At 46.0% G+C, this 18,233-nt stretch overlaps 1 non-coding gene across 1 annotated transcript; it reads left to right on the top strand.

Moving 5' to 3' along the window:
- Positions 1-17,275: 17,275 nt before the first annotated feature.
- On the top strand, positions 17,276-17,401 carry LOC114889841. The gene has a single exon (XR_003792142.1). It is a non-coding gene; the product is annotated as a U6atac minor spliceosomal RNA (small nuclear RNA).
- Positions 17,402-18,233: the final 832 nt, after the last annotated feature.

Below are 18,233 nucleotides of genomic sequence, written 5' to 3'. Positions count from 1 at the left end.
TTCCTGCTCTCACAGAGCTCACTGTCTAGCAGAGAAGATATGATATATAAGCAAATAAACTAAAAGGCAATTTCACTCAATAAGTGCTATTTTTAAAAACAGCATGAGGTTACAGTGGGAACGTGTGGCATGGTGGGAGGCTGGAACAGGGTGAGGATGCTACTTAGGGTGGTTGGGGAAATTTTCTCTGAGGAGGTGATACTTGAACTAAGAAAGGAATGATGGGCTTCCCTGGTGGCGCCGGGGTTAAGAATCTGCCTGCCAATGCAGGGGACACGGGTTCGAGCCCTGGTCCAGGAAGATCCCACATGCCACGGAGCAACTAGGCCCGTGCGCCACAACTACCGAGCCTGCGCTCTAGAGCCCGTGCTCCGCAACAAGAGAAGCCACCGCAATGAGAAGCCCGAGCACCGCAACGAAGAGTAGCCCCCGCTCACCGCAAGTAGAGAAAGCCCAAGCGCAGCAACAAAGACCCAACGCAGCCAAAAATAAACAAATAAATAAATAAATAAACAAATGAAAGGAACGATGAGAGGGACTCAGCCATGTAAAACACTGGAGGGACCAGCAAGTATGTAGACCCTGAAAAGAAGAAAACCTTGGCACAGGACCAGAAAGAAGACCAGAGTGACTGGAGCTTCGTAAAGGACGGGGAGCTGCAGGACATGTGGTTGGAGAGCTTGGGGTCATGTTCCAGAGAGGCCTTTCATCCCAGTTTTCCTATTGCCTGGCCCCTTTAAAGTTTGTCCGGCCTTTTTCACTCTCAACAGTGTTTGGGTTTGGACAACAAATAATACAGTTGCCGTTACTTGAGGGCCACAGTGAAGGATTTGGATATTTTCTCAATGCAGTGAGAAGTCATTGGAGGGTTTTCAGCAGGAGAATCAAGGACCCCTTTAGGGATTGGATATTTCCTGTAGGCTACATCAGAGCTTTCTCCTCTTTTGAAACAAGAAAGAACAGCTGCTATGGACCTGGCTTCTATTTCCAGGGATCTTCAAACTGATCTGAGTGTGACTTTGTATCAAACCTAAAAAGTTTGAAATACATCACACATGGCTAACATATGCAACTTGGCCCTGGCTTCTTGGTGCATAGATAAGATCCCCACAAGTCCGGCAGGATACACCAGGTGTCCTGGTAGAAGTGGGGAGGGGACTTCCCTGCTGGCGCAGTGGTTTAGACTCCGCCTGCCAATGCAGGGCACACGGGCTCCATCCCTGGTCTGGGAAGCTCCCATATGCCAGAGCACCCAAGCTCATGTGCCACAACTATTGAGCCCGCGAGCCCGAGCTTGCGAGCCACACAACTACTGAAGCCCGCGCGCCTGGAGCCCATGCTCCACAACAAGAGAAGCCACCGCAATAAGAAGCCCGCGCACCGCAACGAAGAGTAGCCCCCGCTCGCCGCAACTAGAGAAACCCGCGCTCAGCAACGAAGACCCAACGCAGCAGAAAAGATATAAATAAATAAAAACTTTAAAAATAAATAAACTATACTCGAATAAAATATTTATTTTTGGCTGTGTTGAGTCTTTGTCTCTGCGCGTGGGCTTTCTCTAGTTGCGGCGAGTGGGGGCCGCTCTTCATCGCGGTGCGCGGGCCTCTCACTGTCGCGGCCTCTCTTGTTGCGGAGCACAGGCTCCAGACGCGCAGGCTCAGTAGTTGTGGCTCATGGGCCTACTTGCTCCGCGGCATGTGGGATCTTCCCAGACCAGGGCTCGAACCCGTGTCCCCTACATTGGCAGGCGGATTCTTAACCACTGCGCCACCAGGGAAGCCCTCGAATAAAATGTGTAAAAAAATAAAAGAAGTGGGCGGGCCCACCTGCAGCTTCTGGGGGCCGGGGGGAGGGGGAGCAGAGTGGCAACTACAATCTTTGCTTCCAGCTTATTGTGATATGTTGCAGCTTAAGTGGGCCCAGTGAAACAGGTTTTCTGATATTATCCACTTTGCACTAAACCAGCTCTCCAAGACTGGACACGTGCCTTGCAAAGATACACAGATTGGAGATAAACCAATTAAACTAGTACAAGCCCCAAACAAGGAAACAGCAGACCCAATGCCTCTCCTACTCCTGGCAGAAGTCCTTCCACAGCCATGTTATGAAGCGAAAACAACGATCAACTCATCAGATCTGACAAAAATCTGGCAAATGAGCAAGAGAGAGAGAAATTATCAAAAAGGATATTTGAAATACATGTTTATATCCACGATAATTAATGCCTTTGACCCTGAGTGTATGGTCAGTTTTGAAAAAATAATAACAGTAGTTTGAGTAATTATAAATAACTGGAATAATTGGTAGCATGTGCCTCAAAGATGTGTTGTTGTTAATGGTAGAATCACCTAAATCTGGAGATCATTTCATGAGAGCAAATTTCTCAGTAGATCCAGGACTGTTCTTAATCCCTCAGCACAATGTCTGACCCATAATAGGTGCCCCCAAAAAATATGTGTTCAAAGATATTTGATGGAGGAGAATCAGTTTCCTGCCTATAAAATGGGGATGATCATACCTGCCCTTCCTAGGGCCCTGGGGCTGATGTCCAGATCAAATTCTACGCACTTCATGTCTCTCCTCTTATTCTCACCGCAAGTGCCCAGCTCAGGCCTCACCTCTGACACCTGGTATGCCTGCATCACCTCCTTGCTGATTTCCCCACCTCCCCCCAACTTACTTACCTCCATTCCACTCTGACTCTGAATGATCCTTCCAACATGCCTAAAACCTTGGGTGGCTCCCTGCTGCTAGCTGGATACAACCTACATTTCATACAAGGCCTTCAAGAACAGGATCCCAGCTTTGCCTCACCTCACCTCACCTCGTCTCAACACCTCATCCCATCTCACCAAGCGCCCAATAGCCAAACTATCAGTACGTATAGTTCCTTGAAGGTATCTCCAAGGTCATCGGTCCCACCTCACACATTTCTCTCCGTTTATTCCTTCTAACCCTTTGGATTGAGTCTAAATAGGATCTCTTCCAGCAAATTTTCCCTGACTCATCCCCTCCTAGATCTGGGCTGAAGACCAGGCCTCTTAGGGCCCTTATCATAGTGTTTGCTGTTTCTGGGTTTGTTTTTTGGTCTCTACTTCTTGAAAGCAGAATGTAGGTCCACAACCAGAGCTTCAAAGAAGAGGCTTCAATGAATATTTGCTGCAAGGATAACTAGATGAAAGAATGAAACACTTGGTTTGGGGAGGGTGTTCAGACAGCGTTTACTATTAGGATGTCAGTAGAAGGCTTCCTGCAGATTCCCCACGGGGGAGGATGAACTTTGCAGTAATCCATCCCTTAAGGATGTTAGTCACTCTTCAAGGCTCTTCACCTTGCCTCGAGGTTTGAGTTCTACCCCCACCTTTCTCTGGACCACGCTATCTTCTACACTCACACCTGCTCTTTCCCTCCCTGTCATCGGATTGCAAACTTGTGCCCTAAGCGCTCTCCCTGCAGCAAGAGCCTGGATCTGCAGGCTTGGGGAAGGCTCACGTCTTGGTCTTTTGCCCTGAACACACACAGCGAATGAGCCAGCCAGGCAGCCAGCCACAGTTATATTTAGATTTCTGTCACCTGATGGGGTCATCCATTAATCAGGGCACAGTGGCAGCTGTGGCATTTGGGGAGTAAACTGAGGTGGGACGGGGGGCAGTGAGGAAGGGGGCAGGAAGTCTGGGCATTGACCCAGGATTCATTCAAGCAAGATGTAGGGCAGAAATGAAAATGTGTGGCTTACATGAAAGCTGGAAAGATGGAGGTCAGACCCAAGAGGGACCAGGACTTGAGGCAGAAATCAGTGCCTGGCTTAGGCAGGGGAAAGGCAGCGCCTGGGAGATCAGTAGGAAGAGTGGCTCAGTTGATCGGCTCCTTCACTGCCCTGGAGGGCAGGATCTCGGGCCCCTTCCTGCCGGGTGAGCTGTGGCTGAGTGAGTGTCTGACAGGCAGTAACGTCCAGCTGCGGTCAGCAGAGAGAGCTGCGGTCACCGGACGCCATCCATGAGGGAGAAACCGGAAAGAAGCAGACATGCAGGATTTTTTTTTTCAAGTCCCAGAGGCCTTTCTTGCCCAGATTTGGTTTATTAAATGACTGCCCTGGGAGCCAGGGAATGAGCCCTAAATCATCATTGATCCAGTTGCTTCTCCTTCCTTTTATCTTTAGAATCCGTCCCCACCCCTCTGGTGGGGCCTTTACTGTACAAGGATCTCCTGCCCTGGCTTTGCCCCCTCCGGGCTATTCCAGACCCTGCCCACAAGGGTTGGCTTCCTACAACCAAATCCATCTGAAACACTCAATGCTGCCCATCACCTCAGGGTCACCCACACTCCTCAGTCTGGCTTTCAAAGTCCACCATGTTCTGACACTCAGCCTTCCCCCCAGATTTTTCTTTTTGCAACAGCTTTCCTGAGGTATTAGTGACATAAAAGAGACTGCATGTTTAAAGTGTACAATTTGGGGAATTCCCAGGCAGTCCAGTGGTTAGGACTCAGCGCTTTCACTGCTGAGGGCCCAGCTTCAATCGCTGGTGGGGGAACCAAGATCCCACAAGCCTCACAGCGCGGTCAAAAAAAAAAGTGTACAATTTGGTTAAGTTTTGACGTATACACAAATATATATCCCAGAAACCAACATCAGAATCAAAATAATGAATATATTTATCACCCCCCAAAATTTCTCATGTCCTTTTTCATCCCTTCTTCCCATTTCTCCCCCCATCCCCACACAACAACCGCTGATACACTTTCTGTCACTGTAGAATAGCTTGCAATTGTGGGTGTCTTATGCATAAATGGACTCAGATAGTACACACTCCTTCTTGTCTGGAGTCTTTCACTCAGCACAAGTATTCTGAGAGTCATCCCTGCCGTAGCATGGATCAACAGGGCATTTCTCTTTATTGCTGAGTTTAATACCTTCCATAGTATGAATGTACTGCAATTTGTTTACCCATTTACCTGTGGACAAACATTTGGGTTGCCCGCAGTTTTTGACTCTCAAATAAAGCAGCTCTGAGCGCTTGTGTACAAATCTTCGCCTGGACATATACTTTCATTCCTCTCAGGTAAATACCTAGGGGATTCATGCAGGGAGGGGGCGTCATAGGGTAAGTGCATGTTTAACTTTTTCAGAAACTACCAAACTATTTTCCAAAGTGGTTGCTTCATTTTACGTTCCCACCAGCAGTGTATGAGAGTTCCAGATCGACCACGTCCTCACCAAGACTTGAATGGTGAGTGTTTTTCATTGTTGTCATTCTGATAGGTGTGTAGGTATCTCATTGAGATTTTAATTTGCATTTCCCTAACCACTAAAGATGTTGGAGATGTTTTCAATTGTTTAGTTGCCATGGGTATATCTTCTTTGATGAAGTGTTTGTTCAAATATTATTTTCCCCATTTTTATAAATTTATTTATTTTTTATTTATTGAATTTTGGCTGCGTTGGGTCTTCGTTGCTGTGCACGAGCTTTCTCTAGTTGCGGCAAGTGGGGGCTACTCTTCGTTGCGGTGCGCGGGCTTCTCATTGCGGTGGCTTCTCTTGTTGCGGAGCACGGGCTGTAGGCGCTCGGGCTTCAGTAATTGCAGCATGCGGGCTCAGTAGTTGTGGCGCATGGGCTTAGTTGCTCCACGGCATGCAGGATCTTCCCAGACCAGGGCTCGAACCCGTGTCCCGTGCATTGGCAGGCGGATTCTTAACCACTGCACCACCAGGGAAGTCCCCCATTTTTAAATTGGATTGTTTGTTTTCTTATCATTAAGTCTTGAGAGTCCTTTATATATTCTGTATTCAAGTCTTTATGAAATATATGATTTTCAAATATTGTCTTCCAGTGTCTGGCTTATCTTTTTATTATCTCAACACTATCCTCTGAAGAGAAGTTTATAATTTTGATGAAGCCCAATTTATTGATTTTTTTTTCTTTTATGGATAGTGCTTTTGATGCAGTATCTAAGAAATCTTTGCTAAACCTAAGGTCAGAGAGATTTTTCTCCTATGTTTCCTCTAGAAGTTGTATAATTTTAAGTTTTACATTTAGTTCTATGATTCATTCTGAGTGTTTTGGTTTTGCTTTGTTTGTTTTGGTTTTAGGTTGTTTTGTTTTGTTTTGTTTGCCTATGGATGTCCCATGGTTTCAGCACTATTTTTTGAAAAGACTATTCTTTCTTTCTCCATTGAATTGCCTTTGTACTGTTGTTGAAAATCAATTGACCGTATATGTGTACATCTATTTCTGAACACTCTATTCTGTTCCATGACCTATTTAAGGAATTGAAAAACTACCCTTTCTCCAGTGAATTGCCTTTGCATCTTGTTAAAAAACAACTGACCATATACATGCAAGTCTATTTCTTGACTCTGTATTCTGTTCCACAGATCTGTTTGTTATTTGACGTATTTGTACTGATAACACATTGTTTTTATTACTCGAGATTTATAATGTCTTGAATCAGGTAGTATTAAGTATTCCAACTTTGTTCTTCTTCTTCTGTGTTATTTTGGCCATTCTACATCCTTTGCATTACGATATAAATTTTAGAATCAGCTTGTTCTACTAAAAAAGTCCACTGAGATTTTGATTGGAACCGTGTTGATTTTGTAGATCAATTTGTGGAGAATTGACACTTACCAATATTGAGTCTTTTGACCCATGAATATAATATAGCTCTCTATTGAGGATTTCTTTTAATTTTTCTGTAGTCTTCAATGTGCAGGTCTTACATGTCCTTGGTCCTTGTCAGATGTCTCCTCAAGTATTTAATACTTTTATGGTGTTTTGGAAATTTTCAATATCTGATTGATCATTGCTATAATATAAAAATACGATTTAGTTTTGTATTGTATTCTACAACATTATTAAACTCACTTATTAATTCTAGCATTTGTTTTGTCATTCTATAGAATTCTAGATTGATAGGGGGTTTTTTGTTGTCTTTTTGTTTTGTTTTGTTTTGTTTACTTTTAGTACTTTTAAAATGTTTCTCCCTATCTTTTAGATCACCTTGATTCCAACGAGAAGATTGCTGAAATATGTGTTTCTCTAGCCGTATTGTGCCCTTTTTTCCTCTGGCTGCTTTTAGATTTTCTCTTTATTGCTAGTTTAAATTGTGATGTACTTTGGTGTCGTTTTCTTCATTTTTCTTGTGCTTTTGGTTCATTGAGCTTCTTGGATCTGTGGGTTTATAGTTTTCATCAAATTTGAAAAAAATGGTGCCTATTATTTCTTTGAATATTTTTTCCGCACCTCCTCCTTTTAGGACTCGTGTATATTAGCCTTCTTGAAGTTATCTCACACTCGATGTTCCTTTACTTTTAGCCTTTTTTCCTTCTTGTTTCTTTGTGGATAGTTTCTCTTACTGTAACAAGTTCACTAATCTTGTCTTCCGCAGTGTCTAATCTGCTGTAAATGCCATTCAGTGTATTTTTCATCTCAAGAAGTTTGATTTGAATCATATATATCTTCTACATTTCTACTTAACATGCTCTTGTCCACTAATTCCATCATCTCTGTCATTTCTGGGTCTGTTTTGATTGATTGATGTTTCTTCCCATTATGAGTTGTAGTTTCCTGATTCATTGAATGCTTGGTCATTTTTCATCAAGGGATGTTATTTTATTTTCCATTATGGTTTATTATAGGATATTGAATATATTTCCCTGTGTTATACAGTAGGACCTTGTTATTTATCTGTTCTATATGTAACAGTTTGAATCTGCTAATTCCAAAATTCCAGTCCATCCCTCCTCCATCCCCCCTCTCCCTTGGCAACTACAAGTCTGTTTTCTATGTCTGTGAGTCTGTTTCTGTTTCGTGGATAAGTTCATTTGTGTCATATTTTAGATTCCAAATGTAGGTGATATCATATGAAATTTGCCTTTCTCTTTCTGACTTACTTCCCTTAGCAGGATAATCTCTAGGTCCATCCATGTTGCTCCAAAAGGCATTATTTCATACTTTTTTTTATGGCTGAGTAGTATTCCATTGTATATATATATACCACATCTTTATTTTTTCGTTAATTAATTTCTTTATTTTTGGCTGTGTTGGGTCTTCGTTGCTGCACGCGGGCTTTCTCTAGTTGTGGCGAGTGGGGGCTACTCTTCATTGTGGTGCACGGGCTTCTCATTGCGGTGGCTTCTCTTGTTGCAGAGCACGGGCTCTAGAGCGCAGGCTCAGCAGTTGTGGTGCACGGGCTTAGTTGCTCTGCGGCACGTGGGATCTTCCCGGACCAGTGCTTGAACCTGTGTCCCCTGCATTGGCAGGCAGATTCTCAACCACTGCGCCACCAGGGAAGCCCTGAACCAATGAATTTTTAATGGGTGGAATTTCAAACTTTGTGGAAAGTGAATTGAAACAATAGAAAAAATACCAGCAGTGTGTGGTGAGGAGGATAGGAGAGAGAGTTCTGATCAGGATCTTCTTTTCCTGTCTGGGTTCTCAGCTCTCCAGGCAGTATCTGCTTTCCTCTGCTCCTCCCGTGAGCCCAAAGACTAGAAATTCCCATGGTTTCTGTGCTGCCAGGGGAGCAGGTTGGGTTGGGTTCTGCCAAGCTCCTCTGTAAGTGTGAGAACCTCTTACCTGGTTTAACAATTAGCCAGTGCAGTGGTGACTGGCGCCATCTGGTGGTAGAGATGAGAATGTTTCCAGACTTTCAGCAATTTATCATTTCCATTGAGAATCCTAGGAAGAGGCTGGATGGAGGAAGAGGAAGGGTTTAGCCAGACCAGCCTGGATTTAATTTCTTGAGAATCTCTTCAGTTCAGTGGGTGCTGACGTGGTTCCTTCCCCCCACTCAGCTTTGGGGGTGCCAGGGCAGCAATCACAAGCAGAGTTCCCTATGTTGTGTTCATAGGGACTCCAGACTGTTCCATGCCCACAGGCAGGAATTCCCTCACATTCTCAAAATTCCACCTTTAGGGGTAACCTTGCCCTTCCCACTTCTGGAATGCACACCCCTCCATTCAGGCCCGGGCCTCAGGGCCAGTCTGGCATGGAGAACACCCAAGGCTGCACCTGGTCTGAGAGGTCCAGCCTTGGTCAGACTGCCTGTGTGGCCCTAGTGCCACTCCCCTGCAGCTTTGCCTTCATTTCAACACTGCGGGTCTCCTGCCCGTGAAGGCTCTGGGGTCCAGCCTTGCTTTGTGGTTTCCCCTTCCTGGCTGTCGCTGAAGCAAACCCTCAGCTTTTTTTTTTTTTTTTTTTTTTTTTTTTTGGTTCGGGGGCCTCTCCCTTTTTTGGCCTCTCCCGTTGCGGAGCATAGGCTCCGGATGCGCAGGCTCAGCGGCCATGGCTCACGGGCCTAGCCGCTCCGCGGCATGTGGGATCTTCCCAGACCGGGGCACAAACCCATGTCCCCTGCATTGGCAGGCGGACTCTCAACCACTGCACCACCAGGGAAGCCCAAACCCTCAGCTCTTTGACATCAGAGTTTCACTGCAAAATTCAGCGGTGTCCCAGGCAATGGGTAACAACTTAACAACTGAAGCTCTAGTATCTTCCAGAAGTATGTGGACTTTTTTCTCTACTCCTGAGGCCCTTCTTCTCTCAGAAGCTCCACTGATCTGCTCTTCTTTTTAATTCCTTCGCCTCTCAAGTAGAGAAAAAAATTGTTTCAGTGGGAAACTATGCACTGTCTAAACTCTAGAGGCCACCCCTGTTCTGATCCCAGTTCTCTGTAAAGTGTAGAGATAATTGATAGCAAGACAAAAATAATTCATATCTACGGATATGGAAATTCTGTCCTATCCTGTAGAGGTTGGAACGACTTTCCTCCCACCTGACCCTCTCTATGGAAAAACCAGTTTGGCTCACATTTGCACATTTATTTCAACACTCTTAATCTATAAATCTGTCCTTTGGGTGTTCTTTTAAACCTACGCTAACATCTGCCTGGTTGCCTCATTGATTTATTAGTAGAATAAAAACTTGAACAGGTGCTCATTTTTATATCTGCATGAGATTCATGATTTTATCTTTCATTGAAAATCATCTTTTAACACTAAAATGGGTAGGCCCTGCACCCAGAAAAGCCCAGATCTCTGGCACTGAGACCTGGAGGGGTACCCTATCAGGGGGAACAACCAGGGTGACCTGTTTCCCCTTCAATTGCCCTCTGGCCTCTGGTGGAGATCTCACTTCTGTGGTGATCTTGTCTTGAAGGCAAAGTTTCTGGAGTCGTGGGAGGAGGCTTGCCTTGAAGGTTTCTGTGTAGTTTTGCCCTAAAACAGTTCCAGAGCCTAGCTTGCCAGGTAAAATGGTTGGCTTTTGACGGTTTTAACATTCTTTAGCCTTTTCCAAGAAAAAGTTGCTACCAGGGGCTGGGGGGGAGGGGGAATGGGGAGTTTGAAACCAAGCAGGACCCTATGGGGCTCCTGGGCACAAAAGCCTTTCAAACAGTTGCTAATCAGGGAAGGGAGGGGATGCAGAGATAAGGGAGGAGCAGCCAGGAAACAATGGTGCAGCCTTGGGGCAGGGTCCTGGGTCCTCCCCAAGCGATACGCTTAACAATATCTTTGAGCTCTTTTTTTTTTTTTCCTTTGAGCTCTTTACAGAACTAAAACCCCCAACAAATGGAAGATGTATAGCATTCTTCATTCCAGAGAAGACCACCTGAGGCCAGATTAAAAGAACCAGAGAAGCTCATCAAGAGACTACCTGAGAACAGATTAAAGGAATGCAGGCCCTGCACACACCCTGATCCTTATCAGCAAACCCACCCTTGAACCATTGCTATAAAACTTAAAACTCCTCACCAAATCCTCCCGGGTTGGGACGTACAGTTTTTCAGGGCACGAGCCACTGTGTCCCCCTTTGCCTGGCAAAGCAATAAAGCTATTCTTTTCTACTTCATGCAAAACTCTGTCTCCGAGATTTGGTTCGGCACCAGTGCACAGAGGCTGAGTTTTCGGCATCAAGTTCATGTTTAACAGGGACAGAGTTTCACTCTGAGATGATGAGAAAGTTCTGGAGCAGGATGGTGGTGATGGTTGCACGACAGTGTAAATGTACTTAATGTCACTGAACTGTACACTTTAAAATGGTTAAAAAATTTTTATGTTATTTACATTTTATCTAAATCTAAAAAAAAAAAGGAAAGAGTTGCTAATTTGAATACTTTTCTGGGTGGGTTCCTGTGGGTAAAGCTGAAATTGGACAAGATTTCACAGCTTCTGAGACTGAACTTCGGTGTATGTGCATGTGTGATTTTTAAAAATAAACCTTCCTCCTCCCACCAAACCCCCTTAGTTCTCAACCAAACAACAAACAACAGCTGAGAGCCACCATCTAGAAGGTTCTGTGGAACAGAATGGAGGAGGTAAAAAGAAGGAGCTGACAGTGTGAGGGGGAGACATCTGTCCGGGTGATGCTTGCTGCTGTTCTGACAGGATTGTTTGGGTAGCAAATGACCTTGAAACCATCCTTGAACTGGCTTAGACATAAACAAGAAGGCTTGGTAGGATTCTGGAGATGCTGGAGGCGTATCAGTTTCCTGTTGCTGCTGTACCAAATTACCACAAATTTAGTGGCTTAAAACAACACAAATTTAATCTCTTACAGTTCTGGACGTAGGTGTCTAGAATGGGTTGGCAGGGTGGTTCCTTCTGGACGCTCTCAGGGAGAATTTTTTCCTTGCCTTTGTTTGCTCCTAGGGGTTGCTGGCCTTCCTTGGCTCGTGACCCTTCTTCTGTCACTCCACCCTCTTGCTTCCATGGCCCTTTCTCCTACCACTGACTCTGACCTTCCTGCCTCCCTCTTGGGAAGACCTCTGTGATTGCACTGGGCCCACCTGGATAACCCAGGATCATCTCTCAATCTCAAAATCCTTAACTTAGTCCTCTTACCGTGTAAAGAACATATACACACGTTCTGGGGATTGGGACGTCTTCATTCAGCTTACTGTAGACGGCTTAGTGAGGCTCATGTGGATGTGCCTGGACATCCCCATCAGGGCAGGAATGCTCAGTGATCCTGAACTGGATGTACCCAGATGTGCCTGTTACATTGCTAAACATACACCCCATATTCCTCCACACAGCCTGCCTGGGGAGGGGTGTCTCTGGCTCCTTCTGGGCTTCCTGTGTGCTTTGTACCACCCTTTCATGCTTGCTCCTTGGGATGTTGTGACAAAGGTCTTTCTAGTCATTATTATGCCCTTTCTGTGCCCCTTTGATACATCTCTATGTCCATATCCTTGAAACTAAGTAAACCATTCATCTTCATGTGCTGATGTGTAACCCAAGGACTGGGGAATATGTGGAGGATCTCATACAATTAGATCTTTGAAGAGTTAAAGGACCAAGCCTTGGGAAGGGAAGGAAGGCCACTGGGCCTTAGGGACAACTGAGCCAGGGATGCAAATGCTACCAGGACATAAAAGAATGGATGAAGAAATGGAAAGACAGATGTGTGACAGCTGCAACTCTGTTTCTCTGTGTGTGGTTGCTTATTCCTCTCTCATTGCAGATCCACCTACAACTCCTGAACCTCACATTCCAGTGGAGGAAGATTGCTTCTCTCTCTCTGGTCCAGTTTCCAAAGTCCCAGGGAAGTGCTGTGATTGGCTCACCTTGTACGGCAGATGCTGTTGGTGCCCCGCCCCCAGTCCTCTGCTCGGCACTCACAGTTCCCCTGCAGACCCAACAAGCTTCCTGCCCACAGCTTGTGACTCTTGGCCTGGCCTTTCTCTGGCCACCAGAGTGAGCTCTGCCTCAGGCTGGAAATGCTGGGAAGTTAACCTTGGGTAGTTCAAGTCTAGGAGACCAGCTCTCAACCGATGGCTCACTGGACTTGGTAGACACCTGAGCTCCCTTGCCCCCTGGGTAGGAAATGTCTACAGTGCTCCCCACATGGTTCCCAGCAGGACTGAGTCCCAGTTACTCACAGTGGAAACCCACTCTTTGCTGTTCCCTGTGTTAACTTCTTTCCCTCCCCCCATCTCACTTTCCCATGCCCCTGTTGGTGCCTCCAGATAAACTACTTGCACTCAAATACTTACTCAGGGTCTGCTTCTGGGGCATCTTAATCTAAGACACCTTGTGCCAGGTGCTCACCCCTGGACCAAACAATCATGGCAGAGGGGGACACTTTCCAAAAGAAAGGGTAGTTAGTCACAAAAGAAGGGGTGAAGGCCTGGGAAGACAAACAGGCATCCACTATAGCTGTGATAGAGAGATGGACAGGTACAATGTTTGCACAAAGTGGGGAGTTATCTTTTCCCCCTGGAGGCATGGGGGTGGCGGCGGGGTGGGGTGCGGACCTGGCTTTCCCCAGAGTGAGTGTCCGGAAAACAACGGGGCAGAAGCTGCAAACCTATTCTGACCTGGCCTCCTAAGTTACGTAACCTCACTTTCACTACATGCTGTGGCTGACACATGAGTCACTAAGGTCACCCAGTTTCAAGTAGAGGGGACAGAGACCCCTTCTCAGAGGGAGGAGTGTCAAAGAATCTGTGGTCGGGCTTCCCTGGTGGCGCAGTGGTTGGGAGTCCGCCTGCCGATGCAGGGGACACGGGTTCGTGTCCCAGTCCGGGAAGATCCCACATGCTGCGGAGCGGCTGGGCCAGTGAGCCATGGCCGCTGAGCCTGCATGTCCGGAGCCTGTGCTCCGCAACAGGAGAGGCCACAGCAGTGAGAGGCCCGCGAACCGCCCCCCCCAAAGAAAAAGATTCTGTGGTCATATTTTAAAACCACTGCAAAGTATATCTAGGGGAGGATGCCTGGCAGAGAGATAACCACGTTGAATTGACAGGACACATACAATTTCTAGGTATTATTAACAGAGCAGGACCAACTTGAGCCCCAGTCAGAGTTGAGTGGTAGCAGGGCTCATGAACTAGCATTTGGGAATCAAAAGAAGGAGTAAAGTTCAAGGGTGAGAACTGAAATCACTGCTGTCTCCACATAGCTGTCCCAGGGGAGCATCCATTCCCTTGCCTCTTTCAGCTCCTACAGGCCACCTGCCTTCCTGGGCTCAGGCCCTTCCTCCATCACTCCAACCTCTTCCTTGCATGGTCATATCTCCTACTGTTGACTCTGGCCCCCTGCCTCCCTCTTGGAAGGACCCTGGTGATTACCTGGGGCCCACCTTGATCATCCAGGGTACTCTCGCCACCTCCAAGTCCTTAACTTAACCACATCTGCAAAGTTCCTTTGCCCATACAAGGCAACATATTCAAGGGTTCTCTCATGGGGCTCTTCGCCTCTAGAAATGGGAAGAAGTGGGCAGGGACCCCTTTCATTTTCCCCCTGCCCACCACACCCCCCAAATATCTACACTTTGACCTTCCATCTGGGCCGGGAAGATCTCCCCTCAGTGACCTCAGGGAAGGCATGGGGGCTGGGGAAAAGGTGCAAGGCCTGCAAGGCTGTTGTTGTTGGGGGAGAACAGAGCAACACGGTGGGCTTCAAGACGACTCCCCGCTCCACCCACATGCTCTGGCCTCCCATACCCCGGTAAGAGCCCTTTAAAGAGTTGTTCTTGTTTTTGTGACTTATAAACGTATCCAAACATCCTCAGACAATGGAAAGAAGACAATTTCAATCTCTAAGGATCCCACCAACTCAGAGGGAGCCACTGCTATACTGGGGTACATCTCTCTTGACTTAGATTTTTTTTTTTTTTCATCTCTCTTGACTTAGATTTAAGTGCACAAGTTTACAAAGTCAATACACATGCTGCTTTATAATCTGCTTCATTCATGCAATATGGTGTGATTGCTTATCTATGGCCATAAATATAGAATTACATCTCCATTTCTATTGGTTTCATACTATTGTATAGAATAACATTTTTAACCAATACACAACTTCTAAGTTTTCACTGTTATAAACAATACTATCCTGAACCTCTTTGCTTTTCGTCTAGGTATCTCCTGAGAGTACATTTCTAAATATGGGATTGCTGAGTCACAGGTACGTTCATTTTACATTTGGATACTATTATGGGTTAAACTGTGTTCCTCAAAAAGGTACGCCAGGGAATTCCCTGGCGGTGCAGTGGTTAGGACTCCACGCTTTCACTGCCGAGGGCGCAGGTTCAATCTCTGGTCAGGGACTAAGAATCCCACAAGCCGCGTGGCGAGGCCCCCTACACAAGAGTATGTCAATTTCCCAACCCCTAACATCTGTGAATGACCTAATTTGGAAACAGGGTCTTTGCAGATGATCAAGTTAAGATGAGGTCGTTAGGTTGGATCCTAAACCAACATGACTGGTGTCCTGATATAAAGGAGAAATTTGGACACAGACACTGACACACAGAAAGAGAAGACAATGTGAAGATGGCCATGGGATGACAAAGGCAGAGATTGGATGGATGCATCTGTGAGCCAAGGATTGCCAGGCATCACCAGAAGCTGGAAGAGGCAAGGAAACGTTCTACCCAGAATCTCAGAGGGAGCGTGGTCCTGCTGACACCTTGATTTTGGACTTCTAGCCTCCAGAACTATGAGACAATAAATGTCATTTTTTTTGTTGTTTTTTTTGTGGTACCGCGGGCCTCTCACTGTTGTGGCCTCTCCCGTTGCGGAGCACAGGCTCCGGACGCACAGGCTCAGCGGCCATGGCTCACGGGCCCAGCCGCTCCGCGGCATGTGGGATCTTCCCGGACCAGGACACGAGCCCGTGTCCCCTGCATCGGCAGGCGGACTCTCAACCACTGCGCCACCAGGGAAGCCCCAATAAATTTCATTTTAAGCCACCCAGTTTGTGATACTTTGTTACAGCATCCCTTGAAAACTAATACAGATGCATGTTGCCAAACTGCCCTTCAGAAAGGCTGTACTGGTTTAAATTCTCATCATAATAAACTATGGTTGTATACAATTCTTTTATTATTGGTGAGATGTAATCATTTTTCATATGTTTGCCAACTATTTGTATTTCTTTCATGAATTGCCTTTTGCCCATTTTTCTATTGACATGTTTATTTTACATCTTATTAGCTTATAAAAGACATTTTTCAATTAGAAACGTCGATCCTTCCCTATTTATGTAACAAATATTTTTTCCTGTTCAGTCATCTGTCTGGTTTCTCTTATCCTTCAGAAACCTTTTAAGAATATAATCCAGTTTATCACTTTTCTTTTATGGCTTCTGGCTTTGTAGCAAACTTAGAAAGTCTTTCCCCGCTCTTGATAATTTTAAAAAGAAAATGATCCATATTTTCTTCTGGCACTCCTATAAGTTCATGTTTTAAAGTTAAATCTTTGCTGGAACACCCTGGAATGTGTTCTCCTGGGAGAAGTGAGATTGGAATCTAGCTAGGTAGTTTTTCAAAGTGGCTAGCCAGTACCATGAAATGAATAATGCTTCTTTCCCGTGATAATTTGAAATGCCACCGTTATATCCTAAATTCCCAAGCGTCAGGACTCTCTATTGTGAGAGTGTGTGTCACTGGCACAGTTATCCGGACTGTAATAATCTACTCACTTGTCTTTATCCCCACTAGACTGTAAGTCACCAGAAGATGGGAACTAGGTCTGTTCACCATTGTACTCAGTGCCCGGCACGTAGGAGACACTCGATAAATATTTGGTCCAATAAATGAGTACTAACACATGGTGTCATGCAGCATCATTGCTGCTTTTCTCCGGAGGTCCTATCCCCCACCCCCGAGCGCAGATGCACAATCACCTCTCATCTCACGTGGAGGATGTGCACACGGAGGTGCAACCTCAGAGGCAGTTAGACAACTCAAGGGAGGCCCCTGCTCCAGTGACCAACACTTGTTTGCATTTCAGGCTGGGTGAGTTCCCAAGAAAGCTACCCGAGAGGCAGGGTACATGCAGCAAGGCCTTGCGCAGATTGTTTAGTCATTGCATGGACTGGACAATGTTTATAAGTCTTCATGGGAAAACACTAGAGTCTAGTCCAAAATAAGAACTGTTGCTTTTTTTTTTCCCCATTCTCTCAGTCTAAGGTAGTTTGAGGGACTTCCCTGGTGGCGCAGTGGATAAGAATCCGCCTGCCAGTGCAGGGGACACGGGTTTGATCCCTGGTCTGAGAAGATCCCACATGCCTCGGAGCAACTAAGCCCGTGCGCCACAACTACTGAAGCCCACACGCCTAGGGCCCGTGCTGCAACAAGAGAAGCCACCGCAATGAGAAACCCGCACACCGCAACGAAGAGTAGCCTCCACTCACCGCAGCTAGAGAAAGCCACCGTGCAGCAATAAAGACCCAACACAGCCAAAAATAAATTAAAAACTAAATCTTTAAGGTAGTTTGATACTTTGAACCATAGGGTGATGAAGTTGTTGGGCTCAATAAGAATGTAGGGTGTTGTATGAAAGGAGAGAAGGTTAGCACTCCCCTTGACAAGGATGGAAGAGGCCTTCAGGCCTAACAACACGCATACGGTTAAGGCATTGCCACTTACTTCGTGGCATCTAACCACTGTTAAAAAAAAAAAAAAAAAAGAATGTAGGAAGGAGAAGGGGTTAAAACCATGAATAAAAGGGTTTTTCCATCCAAGTCATGCCACCCTGTTTCAGGACACCAGCATCCTGGTTCAGTGGGAAAAGCCACTCAAGTTGTATTTGGGGGAATCTCACTCAAATCTGAGTTTGCCAAATTGAGTGCTTTTACCACTGTACCAGGTTGCCCAACTATGCCCTATGGTTCAAGGTATCAAACACTATTAAGCTTCGGGGCCTCCACCCTTCAGTGAGCACTCCTTCCAAGGTGCCAGTTGACACCACGAGGGCTTGCTTCCACAATGAGAGCTTCCACCCATTGGTTCTGATTCTGTTTTGATGCCACACAATACAAGTGGAAACTTCTTCCCTGTGTCAGCACTTAAGCGATCAGAAGGCAGAAATCACAGCCTCTAGATACGTTATTTCTGTCCATATGACCCCATACATACTTGACCTCAGTTGTTGCTCATGGCAGAGGTTAACTGACACTTGTGAAGTGGTACAAGGGGTAAGACCTTCATTTTATACATGGCTTGGATGCCTTAGGGAGAAGAAACAACACAGCAGAAGCTGTGTGCTACCTGGAAAGATGTTGACAAGGACACTGAATCGTGGGGCGAGGAATGGATTAGATTCCCTTCTGAGTCTCCTCTAGTCTGATGGTCTCCGGTTCTATGGCTTTAAGTGGTGAACATCTTATCTGTCCACCCTGACCTCCAAGGTATGGTCCAGCCTGACCAAAATAAGAACTATTGCTTACTACTGAGCCCACATGCCACAACTACTGAAGCCCACGCACCTAGAGCCCGTGCTGCAAC

The sequence above is a fragment of the Monodon monoceros genome, unplaced genomic scaffold (assembly GCF_005190385.1).
Source record: "Monodon monoceros isolate NGI ecotype Baffin Bay Population unplaced genomic scaffold, NGI_Narwhal_1 Super_Scaffold_9, whole genome shotgun sequence".
In the NCBI taxonomy this organism is placed as follows: Eukaryota; Metazoa; Chordata; class Mammalia; order Artiodactyla; family Monodontidae; genus Monodon; species Monodon monoceros.
The sequence above is the reverse complement of the archived record's forward strand: the minus strand, read 5'-3'. Positions and strand labels throughout refer to the sequence as shown.